This window comes from Hypanus sabinus, chromosome 10 (genome assembly GCF_030144855.1).
Source record: "Hypanus sabinus isolate sHypSab1 chromosome 10, sHypSab1.hap1, whole genome shotgun sequence".
Taxonomy (NCBI): Eukaryota; Metazoa; Chordata; class Chondrichthyes; order Myliobatiformes; family Dasyatidae; genus Hypanus; species Hypanus sabinus.
In genome coordinates this window covers 143,008,211-143,028,605 of record NC_082715.1, presented here as the reverse complement: position 1 = coordinate 143,028,605, position 20,395 = coordinate 143,008,211, and the positions used below count along the sequence as shown (strand labels likewise).

At 43.1% G+C, this 20,395-nt stretch overlaps 1 protein-coding gene and 1 long non-coding RNA gene across 6 annotated transcripts in view; both read right to left on the bottom strand.

Moving 5' to 3' along the window:
• The window catches only part of LOC132401189 (sialate:O-sulfotransferase 2-like), a 764,445-nt gene that overhangs the window by 365,353 nt on the left and 378,697 nt on the right, over window positions 1–20,395 (bottom strand). The gene's annotated exons all lie outside the window — the stretch shown is intronic.
• Window positions 3,983–18,959, bottom strand: LOC132401190 (uncharacterized). Its single transcript, XR_009514519.1, has 3 exons — window positions 18,850–18,959; window positions 15,311–15,506; window positions 3,983–12,541 (listed from the first exon to the last, which is right to left on the bottom strand). It is a non-coding gene; the product is annotated as an uncharacterized LOC132401190 (long non-coding RNA).

Below are 20,395 nucleotides of genomic sequence, written 5' to 3'. Positions count from 1 at the left end.
GTCCCCACTGGAAGCACAATTTTATCCCTGCAAACCGAGAGAAAGTGTCAGCCAGATACAGTTAGCACAATGTTTATACCAGAAATCAATGGGATGACTAATCTAATAATTCATTACCTGGGAAACCTACACTTCACCAGACGGCTGAATTGTTAGTCATTTGATTTGGGAAATGTTGTGAATCCGATCACTAAAAAATTACAGATGCAAGGTTCGCAATGGGTGTAATTATTACAAATTGCAGCTCAGAACGAAACCACTTGATCCAGCTTGTCGCTACCGGAGTTTATTTCTGCGTGAGTCTTGGTCAATTTTATCCACTTCTGTCTCTCAGCATCTCTTTCCATCCCTTTTATCTCAAATACTCATCTAGTGTCCTTCAGAAAGCTGCTAACCTTGTTGGCTCAACTACTTCATGTGTGGTGAATATCACATTCTAACACTCTTTGTATCAATCCAAAGAAATGATTATTGTAGAAGGTGGTGCCAGTGTGGGACAAGCTGCCAGTGTAAATGGTGGATGTGGGTTTGATTTCAACACTTAGAGAGAAATCTGGATAAGTCCATGGATGGGAGGTGTATGGAAGAATATGGACTAGTTGTGGGTTGATGGCTCTGGACAGAATAATAATTCAGTGCAGACTAGATGGGCCAAAGGGCCTCTTACTGTGATCCATGACTCTATGAATCCATGTATCTTTGGCACAATCAGAAATGTTACTTTCCTGGGAGGTATGAGTTTTTAAAGCTGATCGAGGGATCCCGGAAAGCAATAAAGGCATGTGAATTGGAATATCCTTAACCATCAGCTTTGTGAAGAGCAGGAATCGGTCACTGTGCATTAATTTGCAGGCTGTAAGTAAAAGGTCACATTGGGAAACAAATTATTTCTCGAAGGGAAGTGGGCAAAGTCTGAATTCAATGCCCATCCATAATAACTGTTGGGAAAGTGACAGTCCATGAATTGTAGACATCATGTGGTGAATATCTTTCTGTGGAGTTATTGGGCTGGGAGTCCCAAAACGTTGACCCAGCGATATGAAAGAGGAATTGCAGTTCAGGTCAGTTTGGTACTTGGCGTTGAAGTGCTCCTGTTCATCTGCGGCTGAGAGCCTCTACAGTCACAGGAGTCACGGGTCTGTTGAGGAAGCCCTGGCAAGATTCTGCTGTGGATGTGCTGGGTCGAAGGGTCCATTTCTGTTCTGTATGGCAGGGACAAATTTTAAGATGGTCGGTGGGCAGCCAATCAGGTTATTTTCTTTAGTTGTCACTGACCTTCTTGAGTATTGTTGGAGCCTCATCTATAGGCAAGCGGAGAGTGTTCCACCACACTCCTGAATTCTGTCTTGGACACAGTAGAAGCACTCTGAGGGGTCACTTGCTACAAGATATTCAGCCCCTGAAGCACTCTGGGGAGTCACAAGATATTCAACCCCTAGAGTGCGATTGGTAGTCACATTTGATCTGATTAATTTCCTGAGAGTTTCACTATCCAGGGCAGCTAGTAGAGGAATCCGGTTCAATCCTGATCTCGGGAGCTCTCTACGTGGAGTTTGCACATTCTTCCTGTGACCCTGTGGGCTTCTTTCAAGTGCTCCATCTTCCTCCCACATCCCAAAGACATGAGGATTGATTGGTTAATTGGCCACTACAAATGTCCCTGGTGTGTAGGTTCAGGGAGGAGATGATGAAGATGTGGGGAGAATAGGGAACAGGGGAATAGGATTGTTCTGTGAGTCAGTAAAGAATCAAAGGGCTCAAATGGCCTCCTTTTATACCATGCAGCTAATGGCAGGATCCTTTCTAACACTGATGTGCAAGTCCACAGCTGACAGAAGGTGGTCTCCCTCATACACAGGGTGGTAATGGCATGCTTGCCTTCATTCACTGGAACAGTCAATCTCAGTGCAAGGGAGTCAAGGTGCAGCTGTATAAAAGTTTGGCTAGACCAAACTTAGAGTGTTGTATGCATTTCTGACTACTCCTTTACAGGAAAGGTGTGGGGGCTTTGGAGAGGGCGCAGAAGAGATTCACCAGGATGCTGCCTGGATTAGAGGGTGAGAGCTTCAAGGAGAGATTGGATAAAAGAGTGGAGACCAGACAGAAGTTTATAAAATTGTGACGTATATTCACTGTCCTGAGCCCATGGTCTCTTGTTTTGCAAAGCTCGCTTTCTAAACACACCAGCTGCCACTTGAAAACAAATTTCCCACTAATATTATTTTGTTTAACTTGTAGTCATTAATAGAAGACTGTCTTCAGTTCTTAAAATATAAATGCAAGGCAATAATTAGGTTGAAGTTTGAAAACACAGCTTTGCAAGCAAGCTCTGTAAGTGGAAGATGCTCTGTCTGTCCTAAGTCACTGCACTGGGTTTATTAGTTTGAGAGTACAGTACAAGACAATGGGCTATTTAATTTGGCTTGTTGTGGCTCTATTGCTGTGTGCCTGTGATGGTTCTGTAAGCTTTTTTATTGCGCCTGTGTGGTCCTGCACTTGTGCATATCACAATAAACTCAACTTTGACCTTGCGTTCTTGTGCATTGAAGCATTCCAATAGGCACAGAATTGCGGCTGCCTCTGCATAGTCAGAGTACAGATGAGCAGCTCGTACACCAGCAACCAGAGGAAGTGGGTGCCATCAGATCACATTTCCTGTGGGAACCTTTGTGATGTTAACTCACATGACCATGGTTTGGGTCAGCAAACCAGCCAAGCCCAGAGGCGAGCGACAGAGTTTGTTGAAGCAGATCAAGTTCCCCAGAAGACTCACTGGCATCAATCAAGGCAGGTTTGGTTGCCTGAGCAGCCACTGAGCTAGGCCTTTTCCCATTCCAAACAAACCTTGACAGAGAAGCTGAAACTCAAAGCACTTGTATTAAATGGACCAGGAGACAATGGGTTCGTGAGCACAGGAGTGAGAGATGGAACTGGGCTCAATGCATAAGAACCATGAAAATAGAAGCAGGAATCAACTACTCAGTCCTTTGTCATCCTATAAGATCGTGGTCATTGTGGTCTGACTTGGCCTTACTTTCCTGCTTTACAGGGTTTTACCTTAAAAGGAAGGCCTTCCAGCCACGTGGGTACTGTAAGGAATGGCTGATTGAACCAACATCAATGGGATCAGCTATCAGCACAGTGGAAAACACGCAACCACAATCCCAGAAACTAACCATGGTATCCCAGCAGGGGAAAAGGTTCCGAGAAATAGGGAGCTTTATATAACTTTAGAAAGAGTGCAGAAGAGATTTACAAGGATGCTGTTTGAGAGCATGTCTTATCTGGAGAAAGGTTGAGCAAACTAAGGCATTTCTCTTTGGAGTGAAGGAGGATGAGTGATGACTTGATAGAATACAAAGGGATAAGAGACTTGGATCAAATGGATAAGCCAGAGACTTTTCCACGGAGCTGAAATGGCTAATGCGGGGGGCGGGGGGGGGGCATAATTCTAAAATGATTGGAGGAAAGATTGGTGAGGGTATGTCAGAGGGTATGTCTGTTCTTTACACAGAGTTTGGTGGGTGTGTAGAAAGTCCCGTCAGGAGCAGAGGTAGAGGCAGATACATTAGGGATATTTCAGAAAGTCTTAGATAAGCACATAAATGATTTAAATTCTAAAGATATTTGCAGCAGGGAAGTGTTAGATTGATTTCAGAGTAGGTTATAATGTTGGCACAACATCATGGGCCAATGGGCCTGTACTCTGCTGTAGAGTTCTATGTGAAAACACTGAGAGACACGGAGAGGTGCCTTTGATTCCATCATTTTCACCATTCATAGTGATAATGTTGTTGTAAAGGCTCCAAAAATCATTAACTATTGAGTCAAAAACAGTTGAAAAAAAATACATACAGAAAGGTCACCTGTCTAGCAAACAAGTAAAACAACATTCTTGAATCTCTAGTAATAAAAACCGAACAGGTGGTGGGAAGCTTTTGAAATTTTTATCTCCCATCTGGAATACACAGCATTGCGAACGTGTAATTGACTCAGAAGTGTTTTTCCATTTGAAGATTCGTTGAAGCAAAAAGTTTATTAAGACTGACCAACTGGAATGTATCTCAGAAATTATGTTGGAAATATTACAACATTAAAGTTCGCTTCAGACAGAATCTGAATCAAAATCAGATTAAATATCACTGGCATATGTTGTGAAATTTGTTGTTTTGCAGCAGCAGTACAATGCAACACAAAATCACAATGAAACTATACATTACATTAAGAAATATATATATTAATAAATCAAGTATATAGTGGAAAGTGGAGTGGTTTCCATGGTTTCATTGTCCATTCGGAAATCGGATGATGGAGGGGAAGAAACTAATTCTAATACATTTGATGTGTGTCTTCGGGCTCCTGAACCTCCCCACTGATGGTGGCAATGAGAAGAGCTGACACAAACATGGGGTGGGAGAGGGTAAAGTAGCTCCGATCACTGTCACCTCAGGCCAGGCGAGGAGGGACAAACACATTGTCTCAAATTAAAGGCAATGAGAATAACTATCAACACTCAACACCCCCTCCTGCCTCAGTCCACCACTCATCCCACACCTCCATTTAATCACTCAACACCCCCCTCCCTTACCTCTGCTTAATCACTCAAAACCCCCTTGTGCCTCAGTCCACCACTCATCCCTCACCTCTGTTTAATCACTCAACACCCCCTCCTCCCTGTCCACCACTCATCCCTCACCTCTGTTTAATCACTCCCTCCTATCTCCATCCAGCAATCATCCCTCAGCTCTGTTTATTCACACTCCCTCCTGCCTCAGTCCGCCACACATCCCTCACCTTTGTTTAATCACTCAACACTCCCTCCTGCCTCAGTCCACCACTCATCCCTCACCTTTGTTTAATCACTCAACACTCCCTCCTGCCTCAGTCCACCACTCATCCCTTGCCTCTTTCATCACTCAAAGAAATACAGGAAACCTACAACACAATATAGGCTTACTTTAGAAATTACCTAGACTTACCCATAGCCCTCTATTTTTCTAAGCTCCATGTACCTATCCAGGAGTCTCTTAAAAGACCCTATTGTATCCGCCTCCACCACCATCACCGGCAGCCCATTCCACACAATCACTACTCTCTGCATAAAAAACTTACCCTTAACATCTCCTTTGTACCTACATCCAAGCACCTTAAAACTATACACCCTCATGTTAACTATTTCAGCCCTGGGAAAAAACCTCTGACTATCCACACGATCAATGCCTCTCATCATCTTGTACACCTCTATCAGGTCACCTCTCATCCTCCGTCGCTCCAAGGAGAAAAGGCCAAGTTCACTCAACCTGTTTTCATAAGGCATACTCCCCAATCCAGACAACATCCTTGTAAATCTCCTCTGCACTCTTTCTATAGTTTCCACATCCTTCCTGTAGTGAGGTGATCAGATCTGAACACAGTACTACAAGTGGGGTCTGACCAGGGTCCTATATAGCTGTAACATTACCTCTTGGCTCTTAAACTCAATCCCACGGTTGATGAAGGCCAATGCAGCTTAATCACAGAGTCAACCTGCGCAGCAGCTTTGAGCGTCCTATGGACTCGGACCCCAAGATCCCTCTGATCGTCCACACTGCCGAGAGTCTTACCATTAATACAATATTCTGCCATCGTATTTGACTTATTTGACTCATCGTAAATGAACCACCTCACAATTATCCGGGTTGAACCATTTGCCACTTCTCAGCCCAGTCTCAATGTCCCGCTGTAACCTCTGACAGCCGTCCACAATATCTACAACACCTCCAACCTTTGTGTCATCAGGAAATTTACTAACCCATCCCTCCACTTCCTCATCCAGGTCATTTATAAATATCTGAAAGAGAAGGGGTCCCAGAACAGATCCCTGAGGCACTCCACTGGCCACCAGCCTCCATGTAGAATATGACCCGTCTACAACCACTCTTTGCTCTCTGTGGGTGAGCCAGTTCTGGATCCACAAAGCAATGTCCCTTTGGATCCCATGCCTCCTTACTTTCTCAATAAGCCTTGCTGAAACCCATATACACTACATCTTCTACTCTACCTTCATCAATGTGTTTAGTCACATCCTCAAAGATTAGCTTTGTACTGAACATTGAGATACGTCATTCCCATTATTGACCAGCACAATGGTCCTTGCAGATGACACCCATGAGGACGTGCTGGGCACAGCCCACGAGTGCGGCCATACTTCTGCACTGACACAGCATGCACACAACTTACAGCCATAACCCGTTCCTCTTTGGACTGTGGGAGGCAACCGGAGCACCAGGAGGAAACCACATGGTCAAAGGGAGGAATGTACAAACTCCTTCCAGACAGCAGCAGGAATTGAACCTCTGCTATGCTGCCATGCTCCCCTTCTCCAATTTAGACCGGTTATTTCCCCTCTCCACTCTCCCAACACAGAGTTTCAACCCAAAATGTCGACAGTTCCAGATGCTGCTTGGCCTGCTGAGCTCCTCCAGCTATCAGACCACGAATTCCTGCTACGTTCACAGGATACCTGGCTTTTAGTTCCTGGTTTTCTGTCTTTTTTTGGATTCTGAGACTACATTTGCAACATTATTGTGTTCAGTTCTGGTCACCTATCTATAGGAAGGATATCACTAAGGTTGAAAGAGTGCAGGGAAGATTTACTAGGATGTTGTCGGGTCTTCAGGAGTTGAGTTACAGGGAAAGATTAAACAGGTTAGGACTTTATTCCTTGGAGTGTAGAAGAATGAGGGGGGGATTTGATAGAGGTTTACAAAATTATGAGGGGTATAGACAGAGTAAATACGAGTAGGCTCTTAGATTAGGAGAGATAAATACGAGAGGACATGGCTTTAGGGTGAAAGGGGAAAGGTTTAGGGGGAACTTCTTTACTCAGAGGGTGGTGGGAGTGTGGAACAAACTGCCATCTGATGTGGTAAATGCAGGCTCACTCTTAAGTTTAAGAATAAATTGGATAGATACATGGATGGGAGAGGTCTGGAGGGTTATGGACTGGGTTAAGGTCAAAGGGACTAGCAGAATAAAGTTTTGTCACAGACTAGAAAGGCCGAAGGGCCTGTTTTCTGTGCTGTAGTGTTCTATGGTTCTATTCCAATCCAAAGGGAGCCAGGGATTTCCAGCATTGACTGATCAGTTTGAATGGACTTGAAGAGACCATAATTGAAAGTGATGTCCAGTGACAGGAGAAACTGCATTATTGATGTGGTATTCAGTCAAAGGAGAGGTTGTGGTTCAGAGACATTTCTATAATGTTAGACAGCAATGAAGAAAACCAACTGAAGTAAATGATTTCAAAAGCTCAAATATCAGGAATATAAAAACAACCTGTGTTATCAGCCATCTACCATTTCTTGATGAAAGACCCAGTTCCTTAAGCCTGTCCTCTTGGTCAAGAGTCTTTGATCTCTTTCCTCCACAAAACCACAAGGTAAGATGTAAGATCAGAATTAAGCCAAGCAGGCCATTGATTCTTCTCTGTCATTCAATCATGGCTGACTTCTTTTCTCTTGCCTTCTCCTCATAACCCTTAACTGCCTTACCAATAAAGAGCCCATCAATCTCTGCTTTAAATATACCCAATAACATGGTCTCCATAGTCTTCCGTGGCAATAGAGTCCACAGATTCTCCACCATCTGGTGATGAATTCCTTCTCATCTCAGTTTTAAGGGGATGTCCCTTTACTCCAAGGCTATGCCGTTGCAGCCTAGACTGACCTACTAATGGAAACAACTCTTCATCCAAGCCTTTCGATATCTGGTAGGCTTCAATGAGATCTCCCCTCATCCTTCTGAACTCCACTGAGTACAGGCCCAGAGACATCAAACTCAAGCCTTCATTCCTGGGACCATTCTTGGGCCAGCAGGTCCCTCCATACATGTGGGGCCCATTATTGCTTTCAAAATTCCAAATATGAGGTAAATCTCCTGATATTGGGCAAATCTCCTAATGCTCAAGGGCCTGTTGTCAAGAGGTGGCGTTGAGTGTTCACAGGAGATAAAGGAGATATAAACCTCCCAGAGTAATTGCTCTGAACAGTTCAGTGGCTCGTCTAATACTTCACTCTCCACATCATGAGAACAACCCGATTATTCTTGCGTTGCTACTTGTGAGTAAACTATGCCTAAACCACCTGCTGTCTTTCCGACATTGTGCTTCAGAACACCATAAGACCATGGTGGGTTGGGGTGGGGGGGGCAGCCTTGCATGAACGTTGGTACAGACCAGGTCTAATATATTCTCTCTCCTGGTTGTGAAGTTGACGTGTGGTAGAACTTTGGCAAGTCTGTTCAAGTTGGTATGACTTGAAGTCACCAGCAACAATGAAGCCACCATCAGGGAGAGTGGCTGCAGCACTGGGGGGTGGTGTAAATAGCAATAATCTCAATGGCAGTGATCTCCCTTGGTAAGTAGAAGGCCTGCACTTCACCATACATCAGGTTACTAAGTTTACAGGCAATCAAGTGATCACACAAACATATAAGGAAACATAAAGAAAGATAATACTACAAGGAAAAACTCAATAAAAGTAACAATTCCAATCCTAATCCTGTCGGAAACACAACAAAAAACCAAAAGAATCATTGAATTAATTCCATATTGAGCAGAAAGCATAATGAAATGATAATAATCCTCCCTTGACTATTCAGAAAGGTTGATAGTTAGGCAATGGGTTATCTAAGTGATGTTTACGATGATCTCTTTAAACTTCCTGCAGCTCTGGTTCCCATATTCCCTTTCAACTCATCACATTCGGTGGATATAGAACACTGAACATAGAACAGTACAGCACAGGAACACAATGCCTGTACCAAACACGATGACAAATTAAACTAAGTCTCTTCTGCCTGTACAGGTATGTTCTGTATTGTTGTGTTCTGTGGATCACTGTGGATTGCTATGTTGGTACTGGAATATGTGTGACACTTGTGGGTTCTCCCCAGCACATCCTTGCAGGTGTTGGTTGTTAATGCAAGCACTTTGTTTTGATGCACATGTAATAAATCAATTTGAATCTGAATATTCTTGTTCCCTGCTTTTAATGTGCTTGTCTAACAACTTCTGAAACATCACCACCGTATCTGCATCCACTACCCTCCATGTAAACATACTTTGCCTCACAAGTCTCCTTTTAACTTTCCTATCTCATGTTCTCTGGTATTGGACAGTTCAACCTTTAGCAAAAGATAACGGGACTCTATCATTGCTGTTTAGTCGTGTCTGACTCTTTGTGACCTCATGGACTCCTGCAGCTATCTATCTAAGCCTCCATAATTTTATAAGCATTGATCAGGTCCCCCTTTTGCCTCCAGAGAAAACAACCTAAGTTTGTCCAACCTCTCACAGCTCACTTCCTGGTAGAAGGCTGCAAAGCCTTTTGAAAACTTCTGTTGATCCTTTCCAAAACCTCCATGTCCTTTCTATAATGAAGTGACCAGAACTGGACATATTTATGATAACGCTATGTAATATCTTTAAAAGAAAGTATATTATAAATGTTTTGGTGTGTTAATAAAAAGAAGAACCAATGTTTCAAGAAGTCTACCAATCAGGTACTGACAATGACTGAATTATTGGAGTTTTAGGGTACAAAGGGATGCAGATGTGTAAGAATTAATTTCTTAACTATTTACACAACTAGTGTCCTTTGATTTCTAAAGCTATAAACCTAATGCAGTATGATGCTCCATGCAAGATGACATCCATCTCACCATCCCATGGCTTTCTGCCTTGGCGTCATCGACAATTCAAAGAAAATTAGTTAATGTAACTGACTGAGAGATGATCTGAGGCAGTGAAATAATCTGAGCTCTAATGACACCAGACCAGTGTGCCTAAAATAAATCTTTCACATAAGCATCAGATTGTGTTAAGTCAAAGGATCATTACAGCACAAAGAGAGGCCATTTGGCCCATTGTGTCCATGTCAGTCAACACTAGGAGATAGAAATCAGCCCCACTTCTCAGCACTCAGCTGACAGCTTTGTGGGTGGACACAGTCCGGTGACTCAATGCGATGAGGGGTCCTGCCTCCAACATGCAAGAATTCCCTCCTTCCGCCACCTTCCAGCCCTACTGACAGGAGAATGGGAAAAAGGCGGGTTACTGGCACCTTAAAACTTCAGGCAGATGGGCTTGTCAGCCACGGTTGGCTGCTCATCTAGAAGGAAAACTCGGATCCCAAACCTCCACTGCCTTGCAGCTATACCCATTCGTATATGGAAACGACAGTGACCTCTAAAGTCAGCAGACAGGTCCTAGGCTGCAGGCTACCATGTGTCCAGGACAAAGAAGTGGGCATGAAAAATCATTGTGGACACTAGCCACTCAAACAAAATGTCTTTCCTAAAATCTCTTTACTGCAAGGTGCTGTAGGGCTATTCAATCAAAATCTTCATGCTATCTTATAAGTTTCTTCCCCCAGGTTATTAATCTGATCAACCAATTTAGTTGTTCCTCCACCCCCTCCATCTGCTACCTCAGTCACTGCACTGTAAACACTCTCACAGACCTCTAATAATGCTGTTTACATTGTAAATACATGCTGGTTTTATCTGTTTATGCACAGTTTATTCCATATCCATTCTTTAACCACTAACTTTATTGTTATATAATTTAGTCATTGTTGAATTTTCTTGTTTTTGTTGCATGTTGGACCAACACACTACAGCAAATTCCTACTACATGTAAGTGTCTATGGTGAATAATGTTGATCCTTGAAGTACTACTGGAGTCTGATTCAGAGGTGTAGGTCTCAAAGACAACAAATCTCAACTGAGTCAGTCACGGAATTGTGGAGTTGAGCTTACCAGGTTAGGAAAGTTGGTTAGAGTTTTCTGTCTGGGAATGTGCCAGTCAGGTACAAATAATGAAGCAGATTTATGAAGTTTTATATATGAAGAGGTGTGGATTACGTTACTGATCACACCCTTGAGAACATCTCAAATTTTTGTTCATGAAGTGACAGAGCAAATAAATAACCTAAACTGGTGACCTTGTAAGATATTGCGCTGGAGTTATAGAATACGTTTCACTTGAAAAATTATATTGCAAGTAGTTTTATACTAAACAAGGCTCTTACTGACTGAAAATGCAAGATTATTATCATTGCCACATTCTCTCTTCTCCCATCTCCCAATGGGCAGAAGATACAAAAACCTGAAAGCACATACCATACCACCATGACTCTGGCTGCCTTTCACCCCCGGTGCTCCTTTTCCTTCCCTTCCTCCCATGGTCCACTCTACTCCCCAATCAGATTCTTTCCTCTCCAGCCCTTGATCTTTCCAACTTACCTGGCTTCACCTATCACCTTCCAGCTATTCTCCTTGCCCTCCCATCCACCTTTGTATCCTGGCACCTTCCCTCTTCCTGAAGAGGAGTCTTGGCCCTAAACGTCAACTGTTTATTCATTTCCACAGATGCTGCCAGACCTGCTGAGTTCCTCCAGCATTTCATGTGCAGCTTCCATTCGGCTGTTAACGTGTGAATGGACCTCTTGGACAATAAAATATCCTGACCTCAAAATACACCTCGTTAAGACTTTGCACTTTTGTTTACCTACACCGCATTTTCTCTGTAGCTGTTACACTTTATTCTGCATTGCTATTGTTTTACCTTGTTTTATTTCAATACACTGAGTAATGATCTGATCTGTATGAACAGTATGCATGGCAAGCTCCTTCACTGTACCTCGATACCTGTGACAATAATAAACCAATTCCAACACATACGAGTGAACGTTTGGGAGACCAGCGGATGGATTTGCCAGCCACAGGCATTTTCTCAGTGAGGGAACTCACTTCACGTTTCCAACTTGCAGATTGTTCACGTCACGGACAGCTCACAGTGCGAGGTCAGAGCTACGGCGGTGCTCAACAGTGACTCCTTCGAGCTCATCTGCAGAAACGGCTTAATTTCTACTTCTAATATCTCTATTTTCCCCTTACAAGGTGGACGGGTTTCTGGTGAAGACCCTGACCTCGAGTTGCTCTCAAACTTTGGTTCTTTGCGGTGCTGGGACCCGCACCCAGAGGTCATCGACTGCCCGGTTTTCGAAATCCCAAGGACGCGGAAGATGAGTGCACCTTCGGGGTTCTCAGGCTTTGCGGCCCTGGGGACCAGTTGATTCCATGCTGGTGCCACAGACTGAAGTGTCACGGGAGAAACCGGAACGTCAGGAACAGCGGATCAGCTGCCGGGGGCCCAATATTCAGATCGCATGCTCTCTCTCTTTCTCCCATTGGTGGGGAGAATTTGTTGCCCATTCTCAAGATGGAGAGTGCAAAAAAAAAAGCGACTTTATGACCATAAATCAATGAGTTGTTTTGCTTATGTTTCTCCTCTCACTGTGAAAGGGCGACACCTCTCTGTCCCCGAGCCTGTGGTATGTTGAACTGTCGGTTGAACGGTTGGTTTCGGCTGTACTGCAGATCATGGTCTTGCATGGGAGCTTTGCTGCTGCATGTGTGTGGGAGGAGGGAGTAGGAGGGGCTTTACTGTTCTTACTGTCACTCATTCTTTGGGGTACTCTTCTGTTTTCGTGGATGGCTGTGAAGAACAAGAATCGCAGGCTGTATAATGCACACATTTTCTGATATTAAATTGAACTACTGAAAAAGAACAGAAACCTGTTGTAATCCCAGGAAAACCCACCTGACCAATCCCCATGGAATCATTCAATTCCAGAGGCATCCAAGACTCTCCCAAGAATCTGCGTTAAATCTTACCTTGCAATCCTTTAAAGAATTCCAGCTGTTTAAACAAAGAATCTCCGTGTCAAGTGCCAGTACGGTAAGGAAAAATCTGCTCCCCTTGAAGCAGACCTGATGAATTATACAAACTAACAAGCTTCAGTCTATTCCCCACCGGCAAACTGAAGATGCACCTGTGCCTGGATCTCTCTCTGCAACGTGTTTGACACACACAGCCAGCGGAATCAGTGGCCGGCTGTGAGCAGGAATGGTCAGAGCCTGAATGCGATCCACCAAACTCTCACATTCCTGCCTCTAATTATACCTTCAGTGCACCGTGCCAAGCCTTGGTCAGAGGAATGGATTCTGCAGGAGGTCCACAGATGAAATGGAATGTTCCTTTGCCAAGTCGCACTTGGAAGATTAATGCACCGCGTGCCAAGGTTTTCCTCATGAGGTCAAATAACGGAATTCAACACAAACCGCTGATAGAGCTGAATAAATTTAAAATGGAAAGATGCATTTTTCGAGAGTCTCAACTGTTACTCAACTGCTACTCAGTTACTGACCTGACCAGTACAGTCTGCATTTTTATTACTGTCATTTGTTTCAGTGATATTTTGAACGGTGCATTGTCTATTTTTTGTTCAAAATATCTTTATTTAACAAACGAGGTAAAGGATCTCAGCCTGAAAAGTCGACTGTTTATTCCTCTTAGATACTGACTGACCGCCAGCATTTTGTCAGTGTTGCTCTGGATTTCCAGGATCTGCAGAATCTCTTGTGGTTATGAAAATAAATTAATTTATATTTTTGTTGTCAAGCCAACTGGACTGAGAGCTTCATGGAGTGTAAACTGGATAGTTCGAATGCTCTGAAGCTGATAGGTTCTACAGAACTATCCGATCACATTCCACAGTAGAAGCTCTCAGTACAAGTCCACGTCGAGTTTATTTTCACGTCCACAGGTACAGCGAGGCACAGGTGCAGAGAAAAACTTGCTTCTGGCAGCATCAAAGACCCACCGGTTCAGAAAATAAATATATGTAAGTTATACCAGACAGTTCAGGAAAAATAATGTGCAAAGGAAGACATCAGAGTCACGGTTATACAGCATGGAAATAGGCCATTCGGCCCAACTGGTCAATGCTGACCATGATGCCCCATCCATGCTAGTCCCATTCACCAACATTTGGCTGATAACCTCTTAAACCTTTGCTATCCGTCTATGGGTCCATTTGTCTTTTCAATGATATTAACCATCAGGCTTACCCTGCAACCCAACGTGGATAACCAGGCACCTCACGCCGAACTGACTCCACAACCTACGGGCTCACTTTCAAGGAGCCCACAACTCTCATTCTCAGTGTTATTTATTTATTTTATTTTAATTATTTGCATGACTTGTCTTCTTTTACAAGTTGGTTGTTATTTATAGTTTCTTTCATAAATTTTTCATAAATTAAATTATATTGCTTTATTGTCTTGTAAATGCATGCAAGAACATGAATCTCCAGGTGATGAGATGTGATCGTACGTACAGTACATACCGTACATTGGTACTAAATTTACTTTTCTTTGTGTAAAACGTTGCCCCACTGGTTCCCATTAAATCCTTCCCTCTCATCTTCACCCTTTAGCTTTTGATTCCCCACCGCTGGGGGAAAATACAGGGCACATTCACCCTGTCACTGTCCCCTCATGATTTTATGCCCCACTATAAGTTCGGCCCTCGCTCTCCTACACTCTAAGGAGTAAGGTCCAAGTCAGTGCAACCTCTCCCTACAACCCAGTCCCTCAAGTCCTGTCAACATCCATGTACATCTTTCCTGTTGAAACACCACTGCAAATACCCTGAGGTGTGGGAACCAGAAAAAGCTCACAGAGTTGCAAACCAGAGGATGATTCCTTCTGTTTTCAAACTCCTGCCTGTAATTTGGTCATTAATTGGACAGATGGAAGACCAAGGGGGTTTAAGATCATAAAGGGAGCCACTAGACAATGCAGGTGGGACAGCAGTTGGATTACTGGACTGGTAGCACACGGGTAACAAGAAAGAACACGGCCAGAACAAAACAAACGTCGACTTTAGTGCAAAGTGACCAAAGTGGTCATGGCATTGCTAAGCGGCAGTGATTGGTGTTATGTCAGTCGGTTCAAGCTTCTGTACCTCCTGTCCGAATGCAACTGGGATAAGATGACAGAGCCTGGATGTGGTGACCTTTGAAGGTGGATTTTGCCTTTTCAAAAGCCACTTGGACAGGTACGTAGACTGGAAAGTCGTAGAGGGATATGGATCTATCACAGGCAAATAGAATTGGTGTAGACAGTCATCAGGGTCGGCAGGGAGAAGGGCCTTCTATGAATCTGTCATCCTTGATTCTAGAAATGGCCTTATTGGACAGTGAGCAGGCTTAAGCAGCTCTGCGGCCTATTCTTCCTATATTTCTCCAGATTTATTTTCTTATGATGGACTTCCTGCTCCTCTGGCAAGATTCTCCTCTTCAAGTACTTACGTGATTTCATTCCTATAGCTTCCACTGAGCTTCCATCATTCTAAATGCCAACCACGCGTCGTGTAACAATACTTTCCCTCATGCCGCCTCCCATTCTCTTTGCCAATTACCTTAATTCTTCCTCCTCCGTGGCCATTGAAGCTCCATCCACTGGAAACAGTTTCTTTTCTCGTACTTAAGCACCAAACATGTCAGCTTTGTCTTCACACTTGACCACCACTGCAAGGTTAATTCCCCAGTATCAGAAATGAATTATGTATCAGTTGTCAAACCGGCAGCTCCACGATATAAAGTCTCCATAATTCCCTGTTGTCAGATGTTAACAAGGATCAGTGTGAGGGCAGTTAATTTGTCAGAGTGCACACTGGTGGGCTGTGTACTAAATTTCAGCCTCTACAAGCAATCAACACAGCCATAGATCACACCATTCAGTCTCACACAGGCACGAGTTCCTTTAAACATATTCCAAAGCTTCATTACAGATGCTACATTCAGTGTAGGGTCTTGACCTCATCTTCTTCTCATTGTTCAATTCCCTGAAAATCTCTGCTAAATGGATTATCACAAGTTGGAAAATGTCAAAACTTGAGATTTGAAATCCCTTGGGCCTCCTGTTTCCCATTGAGAGTCTGCGACAAGAAAATATTCAGGATTATCACCCTTAACCTCAGTCTATTAAGTTGTCTTAGCATTTCATATCCTGATTTTAATTTGCAACAGTCATTGTGCTAAGATCGAGGTTCAAAAACTTTGGATGAGTGTTTCTGTGTAAGACCAACAAACAAATGTTTGGTCTAAGTTTGCATCAACGGCTTTAAGTGCTTTTAGACCACTAGATAATATGATATAGGAGCAGAGCTAGGCCATTTGGCCCATCGAGTCTGCTCTGTCATTTTATCAGAAACTCATGAGACTGTAAGATATGGGAGCAGAAGTAGGCCACTTGGCCCATCGAGTCTGCTTGGCCATTTCATCATGGCTGATCCAATTTTCCTCTCAGCCCCAATCTCCTGCCATCTCCCCATTCCCCTTTATGTTCTGACCAATCAAGAATCTGTCAATCTCTGCCTTAAATGTACATAAAAATGTGGCTTCCACAGCTGCCTGTGGCAAAGAATTCCACAGATTCACTGCTCTCTGGCTAAAGAACCTCTTCTTCATCTCCGTTCTGAAAAGACAGCCCTCTATTCTGGTCATCGACTCTCCCACCATAGGATCCACCATCCTTTCCACATCCTCTCTAGCAAGGCCTTTCACAATTTGATAGGTTTCAATTAGGTCACTCCTTATTCTTCTGAATACCAGTGAATACAGGCCCAGAGCCTTCAAACGCTCTTCATATGACAAGCCATTCATATGGACCTCCTTTGAATCCTCCCCAGTTTCTAAGATAAGGGGTCCAAGACTGCTCACAATACTTCAAGTGAGGCCTCAGGAGTGCTTTGAAAAGTCTCAACATTACATCCTTGCTTTTATATTCTAGTCCTCTTGAAATGAATGCTAAGATTGCATTTGCCTTCCTCAACACAAACACAACCTGGAAATCAACCTTTTGGGAATCCTGCACAAGGACTCCAAAGTCCCTTTCTGCCTCAGGATTTTGTTTTGTATTTTCTCTCCATTAAGAAGTTAGTCAACCCTTTCATTTCTTTTACCAAGGTGCATGGCCATATACTTCCCGACACTGTATTCCATCTGCCATTTCTTTGCCCGTTCTCCTAATCTGTCCTGCTCCTTCACCCATCTTCATAACATCTGCAAACTCTGCAACAAAACCATCAATTCTATCATCCAATTCATTGACATATAATGTAAAAAGAATTGGTCCCAACACAGACCCCTGTGGAACCACCAGTAGTCCCCCAGCAGCCAACTAGAAAAAGCTCCCTTTATTCCCACTCTTGGTCGCCTGCCAATCAGCCACTGCTTAATTCATACTAAAATCTTTCCTGTAATTCTATGCGCCCATAGCTCATTAAGCAGCCTCATGTGTGGGACCTTGTAAAAGGCCTTCTGAAAATCAAAATACACATCATAGCATACCAACCTGATTTTCCCAACCACATGAATATTGAAATACCCTATGATATTGTAACATTGCCCTTTTGGCATGCATTTTCTATCTCCTATTGTAACTTGCACCCCACATCCTTACGACTCTTTGGAAGTCTGTATATAACTCCCATCAGGGTCATTTTACCCTTGGAGTTCCTTAGCTCTATCCACAATGATTCAACATCTTTGGACCCTATGTCACCTCTTTCTAATGATTTAATTTCATTTTTTTTAACCAACAAAGCCACACCACCCCCTTGGCCTTCCTGCTTGTCCTTTTCATATAATGTGTATCCTTGGGCATTAAGCTCCCAGCTAGAATCTTCTTTCAGCCATGATTCAGTGATGCCCACAACATCATATTTGCCAATCCGTGACTATGCTACAAGCTTATCGACCTATTCCAAACGCTGCACACATTCAAATATAACACCTTCCGTCCCGTATTTACCTTTTTCGATTTTGATCACCTTTTAAGTTGTAACTCATCCTGTTGACTGCAATGTTGCCCTATCATCAGCATTTCTTTGCTAGGAGTCTCACTGCACATTGCCTCTGTTTGTAAACCGACTACCTCACCTTCCGCACGATCACTCCAGTTCCCATCGCCCTGCTAAGTTAGGTTAAACCCACCTGAATAACTCTAGCCAACCTGCCTGCAAAGATATTGGACCCCCTTGGGTTCAAGTGTAACCTGTCCCTTTTGTACAGGTCATACCTTCCCCAGAAAACATCCCAATGATACATAAATCTGAACCCCTGCCCCCTGCACCAGTTCCTCAGCCATGGATTCACCTGCCAAATTACCTATTTCTACCCTTACTGCCACATGGCACAAACAACAATCCAGAGATTACTACCTTGGAGGTCCTCTTTCTCAGCCTTCTACCTAGCTCCCTAAAATCTCTCCTCAGGACCTCCTCATCTTGTCTACCCATGTCATTGGCGCCAATACATACCAAGCCTGGCTGCTCACCCTCACCTTTGAGAATGCCATGATCCTGGCACCAGGGTGGCGACATACCATCCAGGTGCCCACGGAACTTTGTCTCTGTTCCTCTGACTCAGGAATCTCCTATAAGCACTGCAGTCCTCTTTATTTCTCTGCTCTTTGGAGCCACAGCACCAGACTCAGTGCAGAGACCCGGCCACTGTGGCTCCCCATGGTAGCCGTCTCCCTCAATAGTATTTAAAGTTGTATATTTATTATTGAGTGGAACGGCCGCAGGTGTACTTGCCACTGGCTGTGCATTTCCCCTCCCCTCCTGACAGTCACCCAGTAATCTGTCTCCTGCAACCAAGGGGTGACTACCACCCTGCGGCTCCTATCACCTCCTCATTCTCCCTTATGAGTCAAAGGTCATCGAGCTTCAGCTCCCGTTCCTTGATACATTCTCTCAGGAGCTGCAGCTCAGTGCACCTGGTGAAGGTGTGTTTATCTGGGAGACTGGAGGCCTCCCAATCTTCCCATATCCCTCACAAAACACTGACCCTGGAACCATTCTCACTATGAGGAACGAACAAAACAAGAAGAACAGAGAGAAAGTAACTTACAAAACAATCTACCCCACTCTCTAAAGAATGGCACACTTACAAGAAAGGCTGCTCCACTTGCACTTCAGTTATTCTTATTGGCTCTTTCAAATGAATCCCTCTTGCTGATTGGTCATTCCTCAATGCAGAAAAACTGCTGCGAAATTCTGCCTTCAAAATTTTGGTCAAGCCTTGATTAAAAAGTAGCTCTTTAAACGCACCCCTGGTGTGGATTGTCCAACTTTTTTGCTTCTGTAGTATAGTAATTATTCATATGTTTTAATGGTTTCATTGATATTTTTCTGGTTGTTTCTTGATCCAGCCAGTAAGGATAAGGCTGGCCTTATCTAAAGAGAGCTATCTCATTACAACAACTCCTTAGAAGGTACAATTTTATTTCCCTGCAAGGCTGGTTGTGAAGAGCTGTCTCACCACAACAGATTCTCAAAAAGCATGACTGTATTTCCCTCTGTGTTTGCTTGCAAGTATAGGTGGCTGAGCCCTATCATGCTTTTCCACCATGATCATTGATAAGTCTAATAATTAACTATACAGGAACTCTTCAGGGAATAGAAAACACAATTTACCAAACCACAACTTTATGAAAATTCTCTCCCAATTTTTTAAAGAAATATTCAGGATAGTACTTGTGTTGCCTTTAAGGCATTTGTTTAGTTTATTATATTTTCGCTTTAGTAATTCGTTTGTTATCGTTTTCTAATTAAAGTTAAGATTGTTTAAAGTAAATTCGTTGTCTGTGATATATCGCTGCATGCGATGACGTCACACCCGGTTTCGCCGTGTCTTGTGGGAAAATACCGGTTTGGAGAAACGGGAAGGAGGGGGCTCATGTGCAGGATCAGCACAAGAAAAGTTCTCTCTCTACGCACTAGAAACATTAGTGAAGCAATGCCATAAGTTCATGAGATAATCGATATGTTGAATTAAAAATGTTAACGCTGATTCTGTTAAAAGTAATGATGGTTGATAAAGTTTATGTTTTTTGTTAGTTAAAGAGTTGTGGATAGTTTGTGTTGAAGTGTATTTAAAGCCAGTTGATGGCGTAGGTAGATTCTGACTGTATGTTGCACTTTAATGTAATATAGTTGTTGTAGTTTTACTTTTGCAAGTATTTATGATGTAAATATGATGTCAAGAAGGAGACAAATACTGTATATATTTTGTATTACTTTATCAACAGTTTTCACCATACGTTAATGTGGAAGAGTGAACAGTAAACGGTTAATCTTACTGGGACCGCCTCATTGATTGGTTTATGCTTGGTGTTTAGTTCAGAGTTCTTTTACACCTGTGCGAGAACACTTCAGTACTAATAATAATATGTTTGGTGGTATATTTCAACAACTGATTACAATATACACTCAGTGGTTACTTTATTAAGAATCTGCTGTACCGAATGAAGTGGCCAATAAGTGGACTTTTAGCAACTTGAAGTATGTCCTATATTTTTACACAAATCAATCTTAATTATTGAAAAAAATCTAACAACCCTTTGCTGTATTTACAGGGGAAATATAAACACAGTTACATTACTGCTTAGAAACATTCAGTAATGTGAGCTCCGCACCATCGAGAACATCTGTCAC